A 22,404-nucleotide genomic window follows, 5' to 3' on the forward strand; every position below is an offset into this window, starting at 1 on the left:
AGGCAAGTAGACACTCACATGAAACATCATGAGCCCGACACCAGACTAGAGCATAAAGTGCTATGGGGGCAGTGTCCCTGTGGGTCCCGGGCAAATGGGAGAAGGTTCAAAGAGTGGCTGACCTTGGACTGAGTCCTAAAAAGTGTGAGGACTTTGCCAAGTGGGTAAAGGAGGGGAGGGCATTCCCAAGAGAGAGACTAACAGGTTCAAAAGCCCAGAGATGGAAACCCAATCTATTCTGTCTGGAAACCCATCTATTTCAGTAGGGCTGAAATGTAATAGATGGTGGGAAGAATGAGGAGATATGAAGCAAGCTGGAGAAAAACAGTGTTTTTAATCATGCAATTCTAAGGAATTTGGGTTTCTTCTGAAGACTGTGAGAGCCCATGAAATGTTCAGGGCCAGGAAATAACAGATTCCATTTGTGTTTCAGAAAGATTACTCCGGGATGGGTTTGGAGGCATGGGCTAGAGACAAGGAGACTTATTAAGGAGTTGGACTTCGACCTGCAGATACTTGTCACTGTTTGCCTGGCTCTGCCAAGAGAATCCATAAACACAGACCCTGCCCTCAGTGAATCCAACATCCAATGTATAGAACCCCCAATCGCAACCGAAGGAGAAACGTTCTTTCTTGAGATAAATGTGTTCTGCTTGCCAGCACTTTGACACAAAGAGAAGTGCTGGCTTCATAGAAATAATTAATCCTCTTTTTCTGCCACTGGGATAAACAAAGAAGGAAAAAGAAATAGATGTTATGAAAAAAAAATCCAAGGCAGATCAAAGGGGATGTGGTAGAGGATTCAACGACTGCTACCCTTAAGCAAAGAACAGTAATGAAGAAATGAGTTTTGGCAGCCCAGCCAATGGGATATTAAAGAAATTAATCCAGAAGGGATGTAATGACCTGAAAAAAATGATGAACAAAGACCAGAAGCATCAGGAGAGAGAAAGGGAAGCAGACAGGTAAGAGCCATTTTCTTCTCTGTCCTGCCTATTTAAAGGATATCAGATTTAAGGCCTCAGTAAAGGAAGAAGATATAAAAAACAAGCCAAAGAATTGATTCGGCAAAGTCATTTAAATTTCTTATTCTTCTTCTTCATTTTTTTTGTTAAGGCGAAGAATGGTATTTTAATTTACTGTCACAACAAAGGAACTGGCCATTGATAAGAGCAGACTTGTTCCAGAGCGATGAAGTTTCACTAGACTCAGGATGCATTTTCAAATACTTTGTTTTTCCAGCTAAAGATTAGAGTTCCTTTTGAGATTCAGACCTTTAATATAATGTACGTTGATGGTTTTTATTTTTTCTTTCCAGAATGGACTTCAGTGCAACAGGGAATTAAACTGAAATCATTAAATTCTTTCTACTTAGCACTTTAGAGAACATTTATATCCAGCCTGCCTAAGGTTAGTGAATACCATAATAATAAATTGTTAATACTGAAGCCTTTGGTATTTATCTGATTTTTAAGTGATTTTTTTCCACCTCATTAGGTAGTCTTATTTTCTTTTAGTTCTGTGAATTTGAAACATAGAAGATAATCTTGATGATCTGTGATCTGAAAATGTTTTCTTGACCAAAGGCTCTCAAATAAACTTGGAAATGTCACTGATGTTCACAAGGACATGTCTGAATTTTCTAGTTCGGAGTAACAACTCCAGAGGTTAAAGTTCTCATTTATTAATTGGTTTGTACTTTTTACACACCATTTGGTATCTGTTTCTTGGACTTAAAGAGATGATGTTCATTGTGGGAAATGTAAACCAGCCATTCAGTCTCAAATTTTTCAAAAAACATCCATCCTTACCCCGTTTGTCTCATGAATCAGGAAAATGCGTTATCAAAAGTTCTGATTATTGAAGAAGCTGCAGAATAAAAATCAAAATAAGAAACTCTCAAATCATTTGACTTAATAGTTGTACTGTGCTCCGGAGTATGAACAAAGGTCTATAACATTGTGGCCATTTACCTTTCTTTTTAGTTAAAATATCCGACATCCCCAATGTTGATTAAGTCTGCGATCTGATTTCTAGAATGTTAACCTCCATCATCCCTACTCAAGCCTCTCCACTCTGTTACTGTCCACACTGAAGAAAGAATTTCTATCCACTCCCTGCAAATCAAGGTAGCGGTGCATTTGCCAAGAAACCTGACCTTTACCAGAAATGGGCCAAAAGGCAACCGCGGCAGACAACATCCCCAGGGGCCTTGTCTTGTGGTCTGGCTGCAGTGAGAATTTTCTCGGCTTCCTAGGGGAAAGGGGCACCGACCCAGCTTTCAGCCTGAGCCTGCTGCTGGAGAACTAATTACTAGTGTGAAAAAAAAAAAGACTTGATTCAGGTCAGTGTTTCCTCACACTTTGTTTACATTTGATTTTATATCCATACAATGGCAGAATTGACATTTGCAGCTTGCTCCCACATTCATTTGAGAGGTTTTATGTTATTTTATTTTCAGGTTAGAAATGTTTGAGGAGGCATTTATCATTAAAGCCATGGCCTTTGCTCCTAAAGCTTCGCCTCCCAAGTACAATAACAAAAACTGCTAATTAAAAGAGGGAAAACAACCAGGAGTCGATCACAAAGGGGCGGCCCTTCCTCATCAGTATAGAACAATAGAACAACTCCTTCCAGTGCCCCACACAAGACTTAGTAGTGGGAAACCTGCTCTATCCACTTAATTCTGCTGTCTAAGAGCATGAAGGGAGAAAAAGGCATCATTCTCTTATAGAATCATTATCCAAGATAGACTAGGTTGTGTGCAATTACAAACTCCTCAATCTCTATGACTGAATCCAGTTGAAGTTCATTGCCCACAGTCAAAAAATCTATTGTGGGTCCAGGCAACGCTCCGGAGCCACTTGCCACCATATAGTGACTCAGTAATCCAGGCTAAGAGAGGTGCCACCATCTTGTAGATATACCATCTGGAATATTGTCCTCCTTGTTCTGTCCAGCATGGGAAGAAAGTGCTAGTCTACCACCAGTAATTCAATGCTTCAACCGGGAAGTAATGAATGGTCCAGCTTATTGGCCAAACTAGTCACAAGATCTTACCTAACTGTAAAAGGGCAAAAAGTTATCATTCTCCCAGAAATTAGATGAAGAGAATCAGATAAGGGTGAGCACTAAAGTCTAAACATAACAGTTTATGTATACATGGTCCTTCTCAGTTTATGTAACACTCACATACAGGGTGGAAAAATTGTTTTTTTAAAGAGTCTTTCTCTTTTCCAATAAATTTTAAAATTCCTCAAAAATACCCCCCCCTTTTTTTTCTCACTTCTTTGCCTTCTGCATTGACAGGTGAATTTCTGTTCCTACCAAATGTCAACTAAATCAGTTGAGATAAGAAAGTTGATTTATTCAAGTAAGAATAGTTCAATGTTTAATGCTGCTCTCAAAAATACATTTTGGTACAGCTGACTGCCATGAACTATCACCCAAAAGACAATCTCATTAGCTCTATGTTACAGACAAATAAAGTATTTCCAAAGTTCTCTGAATTAGGAAAAGTTTGAATCAGGACCTTCCATTTTGCAAATGGGGAAACTAAAACATAAAAAGTTAAGTAATTTGCCCAAGATCACACAGATAATTAGTGGCAAGGCCAGGATTCAACCCAGGTATCATTGACGTATATCCCACCTTTAATCACCATGTTACATAACCTCATGTACAAAAAAAAAAAAAAAAAATCCAACATTGCTTTCTATTAGAGAGAAAGTTAAAGAACACGAAATCTAAACAAGCAGAGAGAACATATTTTGGAGGGCCTTTTGTGCTATGCTAAGGAGGTTGGGTTAATCCTCTTAGCCAGGGGCCAGCAAATATTTTCTGTAAAGGGATCAGATAGGAAATATCCTAGGTTTTGCAGACCCTATACTCTCTTTCACCAATACTCAAGTGTTCTTCATTGTTTATGGCTACTTTCATGCAATAGAAGAGTTGAGACTGTACACGAGTTTTGTTTGCACAGAAACAGAAGATGGGCCAGATTTGGCCCATGGGCCAAAGCTTTCCCTGTTCTAAGCCAAGAAGGACCTGGAAGAATTCTGACTGAGCATTAACATGTTCAGATTTGTGGTGGATGGATGGTGTTTGTGGTAGAGGGGTAGTGAGAGGCAAGCTTAGAAATGGGAAGCAGCGAGAAGAATTCATATAAGAACTGATGGATGCCTGGATCAGGCAGAGCTATAGGAAGTAGAAGAGAGCATGGACCCATGGGCTGGTATAATTGATAAGACTTATCATTCAATTAGCTGTGTGGCGTGAAGGCAGGGAATAAATCCAGGAATCCCATGTGTGCGTAGTGGTACCTGGCACCTTTAGGAAAATACAGGAGAGAGAGTAAGGTGAAGGGAGTTGAAGCGGGGGGAGACACACTTTGGGATGGAGCAAATTTGAGGTGTTTGGATTGGCCTGGTGTACACACCCATCACACATCTGAACATACATATCTGGGGCATAGGAGAGAGGTCTGAGTGGGAAATGTGGGCTCACAGTCAACAGCAGAAAGATGGATTTAAGCTCTGGGAGTAAATGAGAGAGCCCAGGAAGGACTAAAGAAGAGAAATGGGCTATGGAAGAAGAGACACCTGGAAAGAAGACCAAGGAGGAGCGCAAGGAGTTCAACGAAGAAATCAAGAAAATTTGAGAAGGATGGCGTCATCAGCCACAGTAAATATTGCAGGGAAATCAAATATGATGTCTGGGAAGTATCCGTGACACTGGCCATTAGAGGATGACCAGTGGTGTTAGAAAGAAAAGTTACCTCAGACTGGAGAGGAAGAACACCAGCTTGTCGTGACTTGAAGATAGAGAGGAAGCCAGGTTCTCAGGGAAGAAGGATTTGTACGTTGTGTGATGTCGAGGACTCCCACGAACAGAGAACGGGACGCTTTGAAGTTACAGGCAAGAAAGGGAACTCAGGAAAACAAGAGGCACAAGGTGGAATCCAGAACACAGGGAGATGGGCTCGCTTTGGGTAAAGGAGGCAGAGGAGCACGGCAAATGCTCGGATGGACACAGAGACTGATGTTCTGAAGTGGAGAAGCAGAAGGGTGAGGGAAGCCATAGCTTAAGAGCCTCTATTTTGTCTGTCACTAGGAAGCAGTGTCTTAGATGCCTGTATATCTGGAGACCCAAGAAAAGTGGGGGAAGGGATTCATTCCTAGAGGCCGCCAATCATCAGCACCTAGAAGCTAGAAAGCCCAGACATTTTTGACAGGTGTTTGTGGGTGCAGAGGAGGCAGTTCCCACCACCTTCGGGGGATGTGGGCTAAGGGTCCTCATGGACGAGTCCAGCAATGTGACCGGCAGCTCCTTCCCAACCGTGCTTCTACTTAGGCCCGTGGCTGTGCCTGTGATTCCATCACTAGAATGTGTCTCTACAGAAGGCAACATTTCCAGTTGAGGACTCACAGTTTGGAAGGATTAGTCGACAACTGGCAGCAAGCAAGAGGCCGGTCTGAGCACCAGAAGAGGACAGGGGTGGCTAGGAAGCCACAGGGAGGTGAACTGCATTGAGGTTCCAATTCAAGGCCTTCACACGGAAATGAGTGCTGGCTTTGAGCGTGGGGCTGTGGTCTCCTGGCTGTTTGCAACAAACCCCATAAAGCATTCGTCCTTTGCAGCATTATAATACCCCTGAGAGTCAAGCTTGTGAGAGGGAGAAATAAATACTATTAGTTAGTTATGAAAAGATATTTTTAACAATGTCCTGCAAAATAAGACAAATGTGGGGGGAAAGATTCATCTCTACAGAAATAGCAGTTTTGACAGAAACAGTACTATTATTTTTGGAGATTCGGAAGACAAGGCAGTCTTGGGAGAAGGAGAGCATTCTCCATGGGAATTCACTGCAGTGCTGGGGTTCCTGCGAGCTAGCACGTTGGCTAGGGGGCCACGAGCCTGTGGAATGCGGTACAGCCCTCACATACAGACACCCGCATCAGCTGAGAGCACAGAGTCCTGTGCTACCTCCTTATCGGCAGTGCAGGTGGGAAGCAATGATGGGGCAGTTTCGAAATGAAGAACCCAGCAGAGCCTGGGGCCGTTCATGCTTGAGCCCCCAGATTCTACAGAGTAGACATGATAGATGAATATTAGTCACAATAGGCCAGGGGAAGGGCTCCGTGGAGAGGTGGCTCAAAGAAAGTTTCCTTTCTGCCTGCCTGCCTTCCTTCCTCTCTTCTTCCTTCTTTCTGCCCCTCCCTTCTTCCTTCCCTCCCTCCGTTCTTCTTCTCCCCACCTCCTTCCTTCCCACCTTCCTTCCCTCCTTCCTTCTTTTCTTTCTTTCTTTCCTTTCTTTCTTTTTCTTTCTTTCTTTCTTTCTTTCTTTCTTTCTTTCTTTCTTTCTTTCTTTCTTTCTTTCTTTCTCTTTCTTTCTCTCTTTCATTCTTTCTTTCTTTCTTCTTTCTTTCTCTTTCTTTTTCTTTCTTTCTTTCAGTCTTTCTTTTTTCTTTCTTTTTCTTTCTTTCTTTCTTTCTTTCTTTCTTTCTTTCTTTCTTTCTCTTTCTTTCTTCCTTTCTTCTTTTCTCTTTCTCTCTTTCTTTCTTTTTCTTTCTTTCTCTCTCTCTCTTTCTTTCTTTCTCTCTTTCATTCTCTCTCTTTCTTCTTTCTTTTTCTTCTTTCTTTCTTTCTTTCTCTTTCTTTCTTTCTTTTCTTTCTTTCTTTCTGTCTTTCTTTCTTTCTTCCTTTCTTCCTTTCTTCCTTTCTTTCTTTTCCCTCCTCCCTCCCTCCCTTCCTTCCTCCCTTCAGGCACCCTGTGTGAGATTCTGCTTACCCCCGACTCAGTTCCAACATCAGCTCCTTCTGAAGCTTCCTCAGTGTTCCTCCCACCTCAAAAAATGCAGTGAGCCCACCTCTGCATTTCTGTTAAAAGACAATAGCTCCAACTTAGCAACTCATTTTGAATCGTCCTCCTTCCTCACTGGACTCCAGACGTGTGCAGACTAGCCCGTGCGCTCTTCCTTCAGCCTCTTTCCCTGGCTCCCCAACCAAGTGCTGCACACCCAGAAGGTACATACTAAATGTTTGTGAATTGAAATACATAGGGGAATTTGGCAAATCAAGAATGTTTTTGAAACTTCAATTTCTTGGCTAATTAGACATAAAATTAGGAAAGTGGCTGACTGACAAATATTAAATTCTGAATCCTCTTCAAAATGGATAATAATGCGTACAGCAGCAGGAATCTTTATTCTCTCCCTCTGAAAATATAATTACAGAGCTAGAAATGACTAGAAGAATTATTCGCCCCATTCTCCTCTGCCTCCAGGTAGGGTATATTAAATTATCTCAGACAGATGAAAATCTATCCTTTTTTCATTTCAAAAAAATGAGATTTTAACTCCACTATTCTAGTATAAAAAAAAAGGCCTCAGCTAAACATCTCATCCTGATTTCTTCTCTAAAGCCCACATGGCACATTTTAAGTTGGATAAAGCCAGCTGGATAAGAGTCCTTTTGTTATAATTTTGCAAATTGTATATATAGATTTATATTTATGTAGAATCTATATTTATACAGAGATTTGTAATTTTACAAATTATATACCTAGATATTATACAGATACAGACTGTATGTGTGTGGAGAGAGAGAGAGAGAGGGAAAAAGATAGAGGCAGAGAATTGGCTCCATTTAACTTCAAATTTCTGAAATGATGAAGTGGGGAATTTTTTTCTCCCTGAAGCCTCAAACTCTAGGAAGTTTTGGTCTTCACCAAACTAGGTTGTCAATGTGAAACATGCTCATAAAAGGACACATGAAGATGGGTCTTTCAATCATTACATATGTAGTGGTCCCCTTCTCCACCTCTCTTCCCTGTGCCTGAAATTCTGGGAGGTGGGACTGCGTCTGTTTAGTCTCTTTCCATTGCCGTGAGGATTTTAGATCTGAATGTGTGGCCATCAATAGTCATTTCTACTAAGAACTAGGTTAAAAAAGCACTGGGCACTGGAAGGGGAAGGGGACGGTGGAGGAGGGACTGAGGTTGTGGAGGTGAAACCTCTACAGATTCAGGGCGCTGCGGAGAAGCCAAGGGAAACTGCCCTGCATCAGGGGACGGGGGAGGGGTCAGGGGCTGTGTAGCCCGGGCTCCAGCCTAGGAGGGAGAAGGGGTTCTCTAAGGACTGCCCACCGAGTTTCTCCAGTTAGGGTCTGCACACAGGCCCCCTCTCCCTTCCATGGCTTTATTTCTGGGACTATAGTCAGACTTCAGGAAAGGATTTCCACAACTAGCATGGACGACAAAAATCAGAGAGGCATTGGATATCTGCAAAGAGAACCAAAAAGAAAAATAAGCTATTTGTTAGGTTAAAATGAAACATGATAGAGTTAAAAGAGTAGAGCTTCAGGGCACCTGGGTGGTTCAGTAACCGACTGAGTAGGACTCTTGGTTTGGGCTTAGATCATGATCTCAGGGTTGTGAGCTCAAGCCCCGCGTCATGCTTCATGTGGAGCCTGTCTCTCTCCCTTTTCCTCTGCCCCTCCTGCCCCCCTTCTCCAGCTCTTAAAAAAAAAAAGAGTAGAGCTTCCAGGGTTAGCTAGGTTCACAGCCCAGTTCTGCCATTTATATGTGAATTGGACAGTAATTTTTCCTCTCTAAAGCTTGTTTTCCTGGGGCGCCTGGCATAATTGGTTAAGCATCTGACTCTTCATTTCAGTTCACGTTGTGATCTCGGGGTCATGAGATCGAGACCCGCATGGGGCTCCAAGCTCAGCATGGAGTCTGCTTGAGTTTCTCTCTCCCTCTCTCTCTGCCCCGCCCCTGCCCCTGCTCTCGCTCTCTTAAATACAAAAAACAAATCTTTAAAAAAAAGCTTGCCTTCTCTGGAAAATAGTATGGAGATTCCTCAAAAAGTTCAAAATAGAGCTACCCTACAACCCAGCAATTGCCCTACTGGGTATTTACTCAAAAATAGAGATGTAGTGATCCAAAGGGGCACCTGCACCCCAGTGTTTATAGCATCAATGTCCACAATAAACAAACAATGGAAAGAGCCTAGATGTCCATCAACAGATGAATGGATAAAGAAGATGTGGTGTGTATATACAATGGAATACTACTCAGCCATCCAAAAAAAATGAATTCTTGCCATTTGCAATGACGTGGATGGAACTAGAGAGTATTATATTAAGCAAAATAAGTCAACCAGAGAAAGACATTTATCATATGATCTCACTGATATGTGGAATTTAAGAAACAAGGCCGAGGATCATAGGGGAAGAGAGGAAAAACTGAAACCAGAGAGGGGGACAAACCATAAGAGACTCTTAATCATAGGGAATAAACTGAGGGTTGCTGGAGGGGAGGAGAGTGGAGGGATGGGGTAACTGGGTGATGCACGTTGGGGAGGGTATGTGTTGTAATGAGCACTGGGTATTATATAAGACTGATGAATCACAGACCTGTACCCCTGAAACAAATAACACATTGTATGTTAATTAATTGAATTTAAATTAAAAAAAAAAAGCTTGCCTTCCTCATCCATAATAGGGATAATGGTATCTTTCTTACAGGATCTTATGAAGATTGAATAAAGTAGTAAGTGTCTGCAATATAATATGCGCTCAGTTAATGGCAATTACTAGTATGTTATTTGTAACAGAAAAAAACACATTTGTAAGTATCTTATTAAAGCTTACGGGAAAGGAAAGAGATAAATAATAAATTCATTGTAAAGCATTAATTATTACTGATTTAAGCTATGTAAACTAGCATTGATAATATGTGTTTTGTTGTTATATTTCAGTAAATGTAAAAAATAGATATGAGATTCCTCCTAACCCTACTTGCAGCTTTTATATCTCTATAAGGTCTTGTTTTCCTCAGATGGGAATTCTACAATGAGGGTGCAGTGAACACAGATCCACCCTGTGAAGACCCAACACTCGTTTCCCAGCTGCTAGGCTTGGTGGTAGCTGAAGGTTCCTGGCTGAGTCCCTCCCCAAGTGATAGCTGCCCTTAGTCACAGGGAGCTTCCTTACCCAAGACCATGTCCCTCCCCCGGGGCCAGCCAGCCTCTGGTGCCCTTTGAGGAAGGTTTACAAAGACCCTGCTGTTCCAGATGAAGGGCTTCACACTGGTTCTCGGAGACCTTTGCCGTGGTTTCACCATCGTTAACTTCTTCCTCGGCCTCATCCTTCTTCCTTTACTCCCCGACAGGAGATGGCGCAGGGAGCACGCCCCAGGCTCCACCGCTGAGTCTATTTCCCGGCACCCAACCGGAGACAGAGGGTTCAAGAAAACACATGTTGCCATTAGAAGCAGACCATGAAGACTCCAGAGAAGAAAGAGAGAAGAATGTGGGGAGCAGTAGGTGCCCAGCAGGCTGCAGGGGTCACTGACTGTAACTGAAAGCTGAAGGAATTGAGGTGGGCCAAGGGGAGCGTGGCGGAGGTGCGGGGTGCAGAGGATGGAATGCAGGGTGGTGTGGCCTGAGTGTGGGAGGTCCCATCAACAGAAAAGGCCCCCAGACATTTACAAGTCTACAGAGGAAACACATACCTTGAGAGAAAGGCTACAGATCACCACCTGGCATGGGCATATTGGGGTGACGACATGCCGGCCCCAAGTGGGTTACCGCTATTCCAACACCTTGTTCAACAAAAGTGTTCTTCGTTATAAGTTTGTCCTCAACTCGACAGTAGAAATCAAAGAGAAGATGGAATTTATCTGATTCAAGTCCTCTTTACAGGCTTTTTCCCCTGGGCCAAAGCAATCCCATAAAGACACTTAGTCTCCCTTCAGCTTTCTCTTCTTCAGACAAGAAATAGAAGCTGTTTGTTTTGACCTCCACAGCTTGTCAAAGTACTCTTTTTATTCTAAACTTTTACATTATAGAGATGGGTTATAAGGAGTTTATAAACTCTGCAAACTCTGGCTTACAGCTGAAAGGGCATAAATGGGCTTTGCCACCAATTCTGTGCGATTTAAAAGGGCATATTTTATACTTTACTGTAAAAATACTCGCCAGGTGTGCTGTAAACATGAGTGTTTGAAAGTTTCCTGGCTGGGCCTTCATCATTTGGGGTTTATTGAGCATTTTATTATTTCTAGCTAATAGGAGAGTTGTGTTTCTGGTTGCACTTAGAGGGAGTGGTGAGTGTGAGAAAACCAGGTTGCTTTGCCCAGAAGCTGAGGATCAGGGCTCGCATGGCAGTTCCAAGGGTTCCTCCTGTGAAGGATTTGAATGAAGGCTTTTGTTCTCCCTTTGGAGGGGGTGGGACATGTTTTCTTCCTTCTCCTCACCCCATCATAAGGGCTTTTAAGTTATTAAGAAATGATCAATGTCTGCATTATTCAGGAGCCATGACAGATCATTCTCCCACCGGGGGTAGGAAAGAGAGAAAAAGGAGTCTGCTTGGAACCACATTGTGTGCGTCTAAGAGGTGGGAGATCAGAGCCACCACATGGGCCACCATTCCGCCCTCCCCCCATTGTCGGTGTGTGGCAGCGCAGGGCTCAGTCCTGAAGCCTGGAGATGGGTTCTACTGGCTGGTGCCGCATCTCAGGCACTTCGGGCCTGCCCTGTCTCTCCCTGCTCCGTGCACTGGCCTCAGTCGGGAAAACAACTGGCTGGTCACTCAGGAGCAAGTCCCCACCAGCTGAAATACGGGGAAACGTGCATTTCTAGGGATGCTATGGCAAAGTACCACAAACTGGGTGCCTTAGAACAACAACAGAGTGGCGCCTGGGTGGCTCAGTCATTAAGTGTCTGCCTTCGGCTCAGGTCATGATCCTGGGGTCCTGGGATCAGGTTCTCTGCTCAGCGGGCAGCCTGCTTCTCCCTCTCCCACTCCCCCTGCTTGTGTTCCCTCTCTCCTGCCTCTCTCTCTCTGTCAAATGAATAAGTAAAATCTTAAAAAAAAAAAAAAAAAACAATGGAAATTTATCATCTCGCAGCTCTGGAGGCCCAAAGTCTGGTACCAAGAAGTGTGCCAGGACATGCTGTCACCAGGGGCATTAGGGAAGGGTCTGCTCCAGGCCTCTCATAGACTGCTGGCAGCTCTGGCTGCAGAGGGCAGTCTTCTTCCTGTGCCCCTTCATGTTGTCTTACCTCTGTGTCCAAATTCCCCTTTTTAATAAGGGCACCCAGTCGTATCAGACGAGGACCCACACTAACAACCTCACTTTAACTTGATTCTCTCTTAAAAGACCCTATTTCCAAATAAGGTCACATTCTGAGGTATTGGGATTTAGGACTTCCATATATCCTTGGCGGGGGGTTGGGGCACAATTCAACCCATAGCAGCACGCAAACGTTCTGGTTTGGATAAGTGGGTGGCTGACTTTCAATGGAGGAAAGCCCATCCATATTGAGATAAGTCCGAGGGAGTCCAGGCAACATGGCCTGGCAGAGGGAAGAGCCCAGGAGTACAGCCCTTAGAACCAGACAAAACTGCCTATAAATCACAACTTTGCCAGGTCCGGGTGAAGCCACCTCTCTCAGCCTCTGCTTTCTCGCCTGCAAACGAAGGCAAATTACTGTTGACATTTTCATAGGACTTCTGTGAAGGTGAAGTAGGAAAGCATTGAGTTCAAGGTCTGAGCCCATGCTCAAGCTTCGACAAGCATACTAGCTATTTTCAGCGGTCAAGGTTTCTTCCTCCCTGTAGAAAAACGGTCAGGAGCACAGCCTGTGGTGACTTCTTAAAGCACTGTCTAAAATACAAAAAAGTTATCAAGGCATCCCTCCCAGCTCCCTACAGAGGCACCACAAACAATGACAAGCAAAATGGGTACATTTGGATCTTCCTTTCCAGACAATCTAGAAATCTATTGTTTCCAAGTTCTTCAAAGTTTGTATTTTCCAAAGAGAGAGGTCTTTTTCTCTTCCTTTTAAAAAAAAAAAAGTCATTGTCTGAGTCAATAGATTCCGTGGGTCATGGAAGCAAATTACAAAGCTAATACTATGGATTTGAGAAATTGCTAATGTAATCAGATTTTGAACAAGCTTTGGAAATGGTCCCTATTTCGCTGCACCAAGGGTATTTTTCTAAACCGTTCATTGCTTTCAACAGCCCCATTATAAAACCAACTGAAAGTGAGAAAAGCAAATTCAGCAGCAACCTATCTTGTCAGGACAAAGAAACCTTCCTCACCAGGAAGCTGTTCTCAGAGAAATATTCAACACTGAGTAATCCTATTTGAATTTTGCCACTCAGAGAAGTCTCAGAAAAAGGGACTTGTGGAAGAAATTTGGGCAGGGGTGGGGAATTGGGGGTGAAAGGAGGTAGAGAGTGAGGACGGGAGGGTCACCCAGAAAGCCTGCGTTGCTTTCTACCTAGAGAAACAGAAAAGATTTCTGCACCTTTCATTGCAGGAAATAAAAATTATGTGATCCCACACCTCTGACTTTTAATATAATATTTAAACCTCATAATAAAATGTCTCTGAAGACTTTACCTGCTCAACCAGTAAAAGAGATACTAAAGTCTAGAAGTCCCTGAGGCCTTGCCTAGCACATAGTAAGTACTGAATTGATGTAAACTTTTTATCATTTCATAGGTAAGGTGATCCATATGTCCTAGTTGCCCTGGAAAGTCCCAGTTTGTACTTGTGGCCTCAACAGAAATATTTATAATGTCTCCTTTCACTCTCAAAAGTGACCCAGTTTGGACAAAAAATTATATGGTCCACTCTATTGATAACCAACCTTGGGAAAGTCTGCGAATATCCTACCACGTAGGTTTCTTTTTGTTTTGGGAAAGAACATCTGAAATTGCATTTAGGATTTTATTGGGGGAAGGACTTATTTCCTTTGATATCAGACGTAAGCATTTTCCCTTATGTAATATTAAACATATGGGTTTAGGGTTTTGTGGGTAGTTTTTTTATATATATAAATAAACTTCTTCTGAGCAGTTCTATCAATCTACAAATACAAATTATATGGTATTATGTCAGTACCAATCAATATTCAGAAACATACTTGAAAGCGCTCACTCAACTAAAAAACATATTCTTCCTAGGTTCACTAAATTGCTTTTATAAATCTTTTTAATTTGGAAATATATAAAGACTTTAAATTGGTATGAAAATGAGGCAGTAATCCAGGCTGGAAAAAACACCAGGCTGGGCATGTGGTGACTTCGGTTCTCTGCCCAGCTGCTAATTAGCCGTGGAATGCTAGAAAGCCGTCTTCCCCTCACTGGGTCCCAGTTTCCTCATCCATAAAATGAGAGAGTCAGATGAGATAATCTCTGAGGCTCCTTTCAGCTCTAAAATTCTATGATCTGATGAACCATCTCTTTTCAATTGATTAAAATGAGTGTTAAGAGATTTCCTAAAGTAAACAAGCCAGGCATGATTCCAATTTGTTTTGTTTTCCCACTTTTCTTTTCATTCAGTTCTCCATCTCAGCATTTGGGGGAGATACAAAGTAAGTTCTTCTGAATTGTCATTTAGAGATGACACCTGAAAGCGTCCCCATTTAAAATGCCTAACACGTTGCAATTTTTAACGTGCTATCACGGCAGTTAGACAGCAAATTCAAAAGGAAATAGTCTGTACAAAGTTGACTGAGTTTTAACCATGTAGAGATTCAACCACCTTTTAGTCTATTTTACAGCTTGTAACTTGGAAGGACAAAAAGCAAAAGGGGAATGATAAAAAAAAAAAAAAAAAATCCTGGTATTCCTACCACCAACTAAGGGATAGGTCAGCCCAAACCAGCTTAATGTTACCAGTGAGCTAACCCCTCCGTGGACATTCACAGTCTCTCAGCATCAAATGACCTCATTTGTTGGCTCAGTGGTTTAAAAGAAGCATTCTATTTCCCATGGTTGTACTTCAATATGCTCTAATCCATAGGGATTACTGTTGTAGAATGTTTCAACCCAGTGTAGCTTTCAGGCACAAGTAATTTTCATCAGAGCAAAACTCACAGTCAATTTGTGGTCAACAAAGATATTAAAATCTTAAGGTTATATGGTAGATGCCCCAAATCAAACTGTCTCAGTGACTTAGTTTAAAAAAAAAAAATTAGATTTTCTAAAGTATTTTAACACTGCAAAAAAAAAAACAAAAACAAAAACCCTGCAACTCAAACCTTGATGGAATCAAAAAGGAATTTGCATTTTTGATTTTATGTACAGCTGGTGGCCAATGTGTTTATCTTGGTAGGGAGAGGGGGCACATGGGGGATAAAAATAGTAGTTAAGATAAAAGAATGATCTCAGTATGAATTTTTTAAATAACTGAGAGAAAATGGACGGCCGAATTGAAAAATCTATATACTCTTCAGGAAGCAGGTAGGAGAATAGAAGGAGCAACAGCATGCCTTCGGTGGAGGAGCAAAGTGAAGATATCATCAAAGCCAAACGCTCATTAGAAGTGGCCCCTCAGCTTTCCTTCTAATCTCAGGTTAAGAATTTAGGGCTCTCTTGAGAGTACTATTATGTGCCTATTGTGTCAGGCAGAACTGGCTACACAATTTAAGGGACCCAGAGCAAAATGAAAACGTGAGACCTCATGTTCACTAATTATGGAGAATTTCAAAATGGTGACAGCAGAGCATTAAGTCAAGGATAAGACCCTATGCAACTGCACGGGTCCCATATTCATAAACCCGGCCCTGGTGCCAAATTATCCACACCCACATTAGCTCCCATCCTCTCCCTGAATTGCACAACAACCCTGCAGGTGTGTGCCTTTATCCAGGCTTTACAGGTGAGGCCACTGAAAGTGACAGAGGTGTTTCACTCAATCAACTTGTCAGAGCTCAGACCCCCTTCCAGGAGACCCAGTGCTTTCCACCATCCCAGCCACACTTAGTGCTCCACAATATGCAAAGGTCAGTTAAACACCCAATATTATTCCTGAACTTCTAGTCCTCCAAAGATCTGGACCTCAATCAGGTAAGTTTCCTAAGCATGCCATATCTGTTCTATTTGTGCTTTGCTCACAGATTTTGCCAGATAAGTATTAGCTAAATGAGTTTGTAGATAAACATGGCATTCATTACAATAATAATATACTTTGGTAGATCATTTTTACATTTTTAAAATCATTGTCACATACTTAATTTTTTTCCAAAATATTTTATTGCTGGGTATTTTAAGTTATTCTTATGACTTATAAATCCCTGGCAATCTGAGCCTGATGTAGGACAAGAGAAATACCTACCCATATTCATTCAACACTCTTTGCTAAGCACTGAGCTAACCACTAAAAATAAATATACATTTACGTACACATAAATGCAGTTCTTTCCCTTCGAGACTTTACCGTCTAGTAAGATTTCCAGGATATTTTCTGAAGGTCAGTAAAAGGTATTTGGATGGAAAACCGTGGGACAAAACCTCAGAAGTATGAAGGACATTTGCAAAATTCCATGATTATTAAATGGCAAGAATGGCAAGGCACAGAGAAAGAATTCACCTGTGGAGTGGTAGGAGAGGAGAATGAAGAAGACGGGGACAGACCATCACAGGATCTTGAGTGCAAAGCCCAGGATGCTGGCTTTCTCCTAAAAGCTCTGAGGAATCATCTAAGAGCCAAATGGCATTCCCACCATGTCAAAAGATACAGCTCTCAATCAGGAAATATTGAGGAATGCAAATCCTAGGCTTCATAACTGAAAACTAGTCCCAATCTTCCCAGAGAATGAGAAGGACCAGACTTCATAGAATTCTTATAAAAATTGATTTCATACCTGAATGCCCAGCCATAACCCCTGGTACGTTAATATCAGCCTCTCCACAAAGTTATAGGCAAATGATCATGATGGAGGATCTTCAGGTCTCAAATGAAGGATCTAGACTCCGAAGCCAGAGCAACTTCTGTGGCCATTCTGAAGAATTCATGAACCTCTGAGTCACCTTCTATGAACTTAGTCCAATTTAATCTATTAGCTATTTCTTGACTCTAACCCCTCACTATCTTGCTATCACCACCCTAGTTTAGGACTTTGTCCTAGACAGCCATACCAGCCTCCTGTCTGACCTCCAGCCTCAGTTTTCCTGTGCTCAAATTCACTGTGTGCCTAGCTGCCTGAATGACGTACATAAGGCACAAATCTGACCGGTTTCACTCCCTGCTTAAAAAGCCTCCCCATCCTCTACTTGATGAAGTCCAAGCCCATTGCCATGGCATGTACAACCACTCATACCTAGCTCCTGGCCTGATCAACTCCCCCAAGCCCCCATCTGCATTCGAGTGTGACATGGAACTGATTCTGACTCCTCCTTAAAGAGCTGATTAGTTGCCATCTCTTCCAGAAAACCACCCTTTACTCTTCCAGCCCCAGTGATAGGTGTCCCTCCTTTCTGCTCCCATAAACACTCTTCATATATATCTCTGTAAATTATATCACTATCATTTATGTATCTATCTCCCCCTTGGGCTGTGAATTCTTTGAGACACTAACATACCTTATTTATCCCAAGAGTTAACAGAGCGCCTATACCCACTGGTGTATACATGTATATATATCACAGCTTTCCATGTTGGGGGTCCCAAGATGGAAAGGAAGAACCTAGGTAGGATAGGTAGGAATAAATGTTAAATGGCCATAAGGGGCCATAGAAAAAAATAACTTCCTTCTCCCATCCCCCCACCCCCACTGCGAAGATCTAAGACACTTCCTAATCGATAAATACATCCCAATGACCTGAATGGCAAAGGAAAAGGACTTGATCCTTATATTGGATCCCCACAGAATAGAGCTTCAAAATAACCACCACCCCCTCATGAACATCTAAGAGCATTAGGAGCTCTTCAATCCCCCTGGACAAGATAAGCCACATGAGGCAATTTTATTAAGACAAAATTGACAGGGTATCGGCAGCCCTAATGCTCTTTCCTTTTTGTCCCTAACTAAGTTGTTACAAGGCAACTGTCCATTCTGAGATAGTAAGAAAGTCTCACCTGAGATGGCAAGACAGCCAGCAAGGTAAACCTTTTTTTTTTTTTTTTAATCTTTCTCAAGTATAGCTCAGGACTAATTTGAGGACGAGAAACGATTCGAGTGCCTTGTAAATTGCGATCCACATTGCAACTCCTAGCAGCCACAGTTCAGCACAGTTAGAAGTCAATTAAGGGAGGCCCAGGATTAAGACATCATGGAGACTGAATTATCTCACGCCAGCAGGAAAGAGTCGTTTCTTCAGTTCAGGTTCATGGTCTTTGGAACAGAAGTGGTTTTGAAGAGGAAAGAAAACACAGGCAACTGTGGTCTGTTACTTTCTGCCAGACAAGGAAATAAAGAAGATTCCAACCTAAATATGTAGCCAGCTTTTCAATATTCTTTAACTAACGAGTTTATTTTTTTTAAACACTTCGAGTACAAATCTCAGGCCTTTAGGTTTATTGGGAACAGCTAAAAATACCAAAACATGGAAAAAACCACAACATCCTGCAGTTCCCTCCATATGTTTTATTTTCTTTCCCTGTTTATGGGATAAAATAGGTGAAATAAAAGTAAAAGTTTAATTACAAGAAATAAAGTGTCAGCAGTGAAGTTCACAGCCAATTTCTGTACTTGGAGTCATGTGGTATGTTTCCATGATATGATTGTAGGTTTTTGATTGTGCAATAAAATAATTCCAACAATAAAAACCATTAGTATGCAGGTGTTCTACAGTTTTCTTAGGGAGTTTTGCAGGAGCTGGCATGCATTTGATAAATGCACTCCCAAACCCCAAACTCCTATGCAGAGACATGTGGCTTCACACGGAAAAGGCTTTTGCACACCTGCAGTAATCAAGCAAAGACATAATGGGAGGCCAGGGGATTGGGGGACACATACCCTCTGTCTTCAGATGAATATTGAAGTATTAATGAGGCCTCATACCCAGAAAGGCAGTATTGTCACTTGCTGACTTTGCCCACCCACATTTCTAGTAACTATCACGCTGGAGATTCATGGGTGATCTTTAAATAAGCATAAAGGGAACAGATCATGTTTTGACCTTGTTGCAAAATTGAAAGTCACACCATGGCTTTTAAAGTAACTCTGTTGTCCTTATAATAATGAGATACTCGGTTAGTTGGCCAACAGACATTTACTGAGCAAGTTTCTCATGATGAGCTCTTGCATGAGGCTTAAGAAATGAAGATGGTGTGAACTCACATCCAAGCCTTGCAGTGACTCTCCAAGCCAGCAGAATCCTTTTATGGGATCCTTCTATGCATCACCCACATTGAAAGCAGAATGAAGCAGAGCTGCCTGGTGGGCACAGGGGCAAGCCCTCGGCACAGTTCTGCAGACACCTGCTGTTCTAAGGTGTGCACAGCCTGGGAACGCCCTCTCTAAACTCCAGCAAGAGAAAATGCATTGTGTATGTTACATAATAATTCCACTGAGGAAATTTTTCCATCTCTAGTTTTTAAATGGTAGCAGTATATTTTACCTTTCTCTTTCTCCCATTAGCTAACTACCTCCAAGACCCTACAGCAGCCCATGTGAAGTCAATGTCCATGAGGTCCTCCCCCACCTCTTGGCTCATTCTCGCAGCATCTCTGGATGGTCACTCCATGAGGAGCTACAATTAGGTCACAGCAGCCTATCTTAGGCAACTCTGAGTAGAAAGATCCCAAGGTGAACCTAGGCCAGCATCTATACGAATTGCTAACAGCCCAAGCCAGGAATACTTAATAGCAATACCGGTTCAAAGGGAAGAGTGAGTAGGTTGTAAATGGGAAATAAAGCCAGAGGTCAGGATCCAGGAGGAAACAGGAGCAGAGCAGAATCAGATCAGGAAGGAAGCAAGATGATTCCAGGCAATTGTTCTGACTCTCACTGGCCTGCTTTCAAATCATCTGCTTTGGTTATTAGGCCTGGTAATGTCCATGGACATTAGCTCAAAGATTCAGTTTGGGCCAACACTCCCCACTTCCAAAAAATTTAGTTGTTTTCTTTATCTATTTATATTGTCACCTCTTTAAGCAGTGGATACTTCTTTACCACCCACTGAGAGTCTAACAAAAATGATGAAAAAAATCTGGTTCCCCCTGATCCTAAAGACCAGGGGTTAAAGACCAAACCCCTTCCCCTTGTCAGGGGAAAAAGGAGACAGAAGGGGAGCAGTGAGCCCTATGACATGCGTAAGCTAGCCGAAACTTTTTCTTCTGGTATTCTTTTACTTTTAAACTCTGTATTTCCAGAGGAATAATAGCTTCAAGCACATAAAAAGCATTCACATAGTATCAGTCTGTACCCAGCCCTGTGCTAAGGGCTTTAGAAGTCATGAAAATCGTGAAATGCAGTTACTACCCTCAAGGTTTTGACAATCTCAGTAGAAAGACAGAAAACTTCTACAGAAAGCGACAAAACTGGGTTTGGTAAATAATGAACCCCCTCAAAACTCTATGGCTCAGAATAGTCATTTATTTTCTCTCAGTTCTGTGGGTTGAAGATTTGGGCTGGACTCAGCTGGGATACCTCATCTTTGCCCTAGATAGTGTCTGATGAGCCCACTCCTCTATCTGGGGCCTCAGCGGGGATAGCTGGCATGTTTGGGGTGGCCAGGCCTCTCTTTCCACAGGACAGAGAGGGAAGGCTTATTCAGAATAGACTTGTTCCAAGAAAGCAAGTATGGCAGTGGCTAGGTCTCTGGAGGCTTAGATTCGGTTTGCACATTATAACGTCTGCCATGTGTTTTGGCTGAATGAAGTCATGAGCCAGCCACAATTCAAGACGTAGTGAAACCCACTCCATCTCTTCATGGGACGAGCTGCAAAGAATTTGTGGCCATATTTCATCTACCACAATCACCCACTAGCTATGATTATTTGTATTTCTCCTACATGTCAAACGAATTCACTCACTTCCAAGATTGCTGAAAAATATCATGTAATTTTATCACAGACTCAGAGTCCAATATCTTAGGAAGTGTATCCAGATGTGGATGGTCTAGATGTGGATGAGGTCTCTTAGGTACAGCTTCTTGCATATGGCTCCTCTTAATCCAGAAATTTGTGAACTCAACAGACACATTTATTTGCTCCCTCTCCCCATATACCCAGCATACAATGATGAGATAGCAATAAGATAATCATAATAAATATTTCCATTCAAAAACAGGAGAAATGGGAAGTAAATAGAAGTCATTGGTCCATAGCAATTCAGGAATCCAGTCATGTACATATTACCATAAGAAATAGCCATTATTTACAGATAAATAGCTTTTCTCATACTGCTTCCGGCTCAAAGACATTTTTTTAAAGATTTTATTTATTTGAGAGAGCGAGAGAGCACAAGTGGGGGAAGGGAGAGGCAGAGGGAGAGGGAAAAGCAGACTCCCTGCTGAGCAAAGGTTCCAATGCGGGGCTCCATCCCAAGACCCTGAGATCATGACCTAAGCCGAAGGCAGATGCTTAACTGACTGAGCCACCCAGGCGCCCTGAAAAACTATTGTATTTTCGAATTTAGAAAGTCTAGAGACCCTCTATATTTCCTCTACTTTCTGCTTGCAAACTGAATAGTTTTCTTTAGCTCATCCCTTTCTTCTCACATATTTTCAACACTCTGCCTGAAAATTTTCTTAATCAGATCCACAACCTTATTAGTTACATTTCCTAACTTCTGAGTTACCACATGCAGTAGTTTTGCCAATGATTTTGAACAAAACCAGCACCACATGTTTTAGGTTTTTTTGTGATGGCAGCACCGCACTTCTCAGCACCAATTTCTGTTTAAGTTAAGCCTTTGCTGTACAACAAACTACCTCGAAAATTAGGGACTGAACACATTTATTGGCTCATAGTCCTGTAGGTCAACAATTTGTGTTGGACCCAATGCCATGATGATCTGGCTGTCATCATTGCTGAATATGTAACCCATCAACAGTGGAGATCAACACGGAGCTCCTGATATGGCACCATTTTCCGGCAAAACTGCCAGCCACCTCATAGCAGGTTGATTACCCTGGCCCACTTCCATGTGCTCTTCCACGCCTTTCCATTAGAGGCAGCGCTTTGTTCTCATGAAGTTGACACTCTGAATATGGATTGGCCTTCATTTCCCACAATACAAATGACAAAACTACCATCCATGAACTTGCAGAATGCCTTATTTGCTCTCATACTACTCTACACAATATCGCTTTTGACAAGAGAATTAGTTTTTCAGCAAATGAAGTGGGTCATGGGCTTATGCTCATGGAATTCGCTGGATTTACCACGGTCCTCATCTCTCTGAGACTTGACAGAATGGTAGAAAGGTCTTTGAAGACACAGTTAGGGCTTCAGTGGAGTACCGATCCTTTTGTGACACCCTCCAGGATGCAGTAAGTGCCAGGTTAGTGACTCGTATATCATATTGTTTCTTCCATAGACAGGATTCAGGAGCCCAAGAAACAAAGGACAGAAATAGAAGTGACTCCTCTCATATTACTCCTAACATCTCCTAGTAAAATTTTTGCTTTCTATCCTCACAATTTTGGGCTCTG

The 22,404-nt window shown here is 42.2% G+C and overlaps 1 long non-coding RNA gene across 1 annotated transcript; it reads left to right on the forward strand.

Moving 5' to 3' along the window:
• Nucleotides 1–729: 729 nt before the first annotated feature.
• LOC113915390 lies at nucleotides 730–10,795 on the forward strand. The gene is made up of 3 exons (XR_003517641.2): nucleotides 730–965; nucleotides 1,319–1,410; nucleotides 10,175–10,795. It is a non-coding gene; the product is annotated as an uncharacterized LOC113915390 (long non-coding RNA).
• Nucleotides 10,796–22,404: the final 11,609 nt, after the last annotated feature.

Source organism: Zalophus californianus, chromosome 4 (genome assembly GCF_009762305.2).
Source record: "Zalophus californianus isolate mZalCal1 chromosome 4, mZalCal1.pri.v2, whole genome shotgun sequence".
Classification (NCBI taxonomy): domain Eukaryota; kingdom Metazoa; phylum Chordata; class Mammalia; order Carnivora; family Otariidae; genus Zalophus; species Zalophus californianus.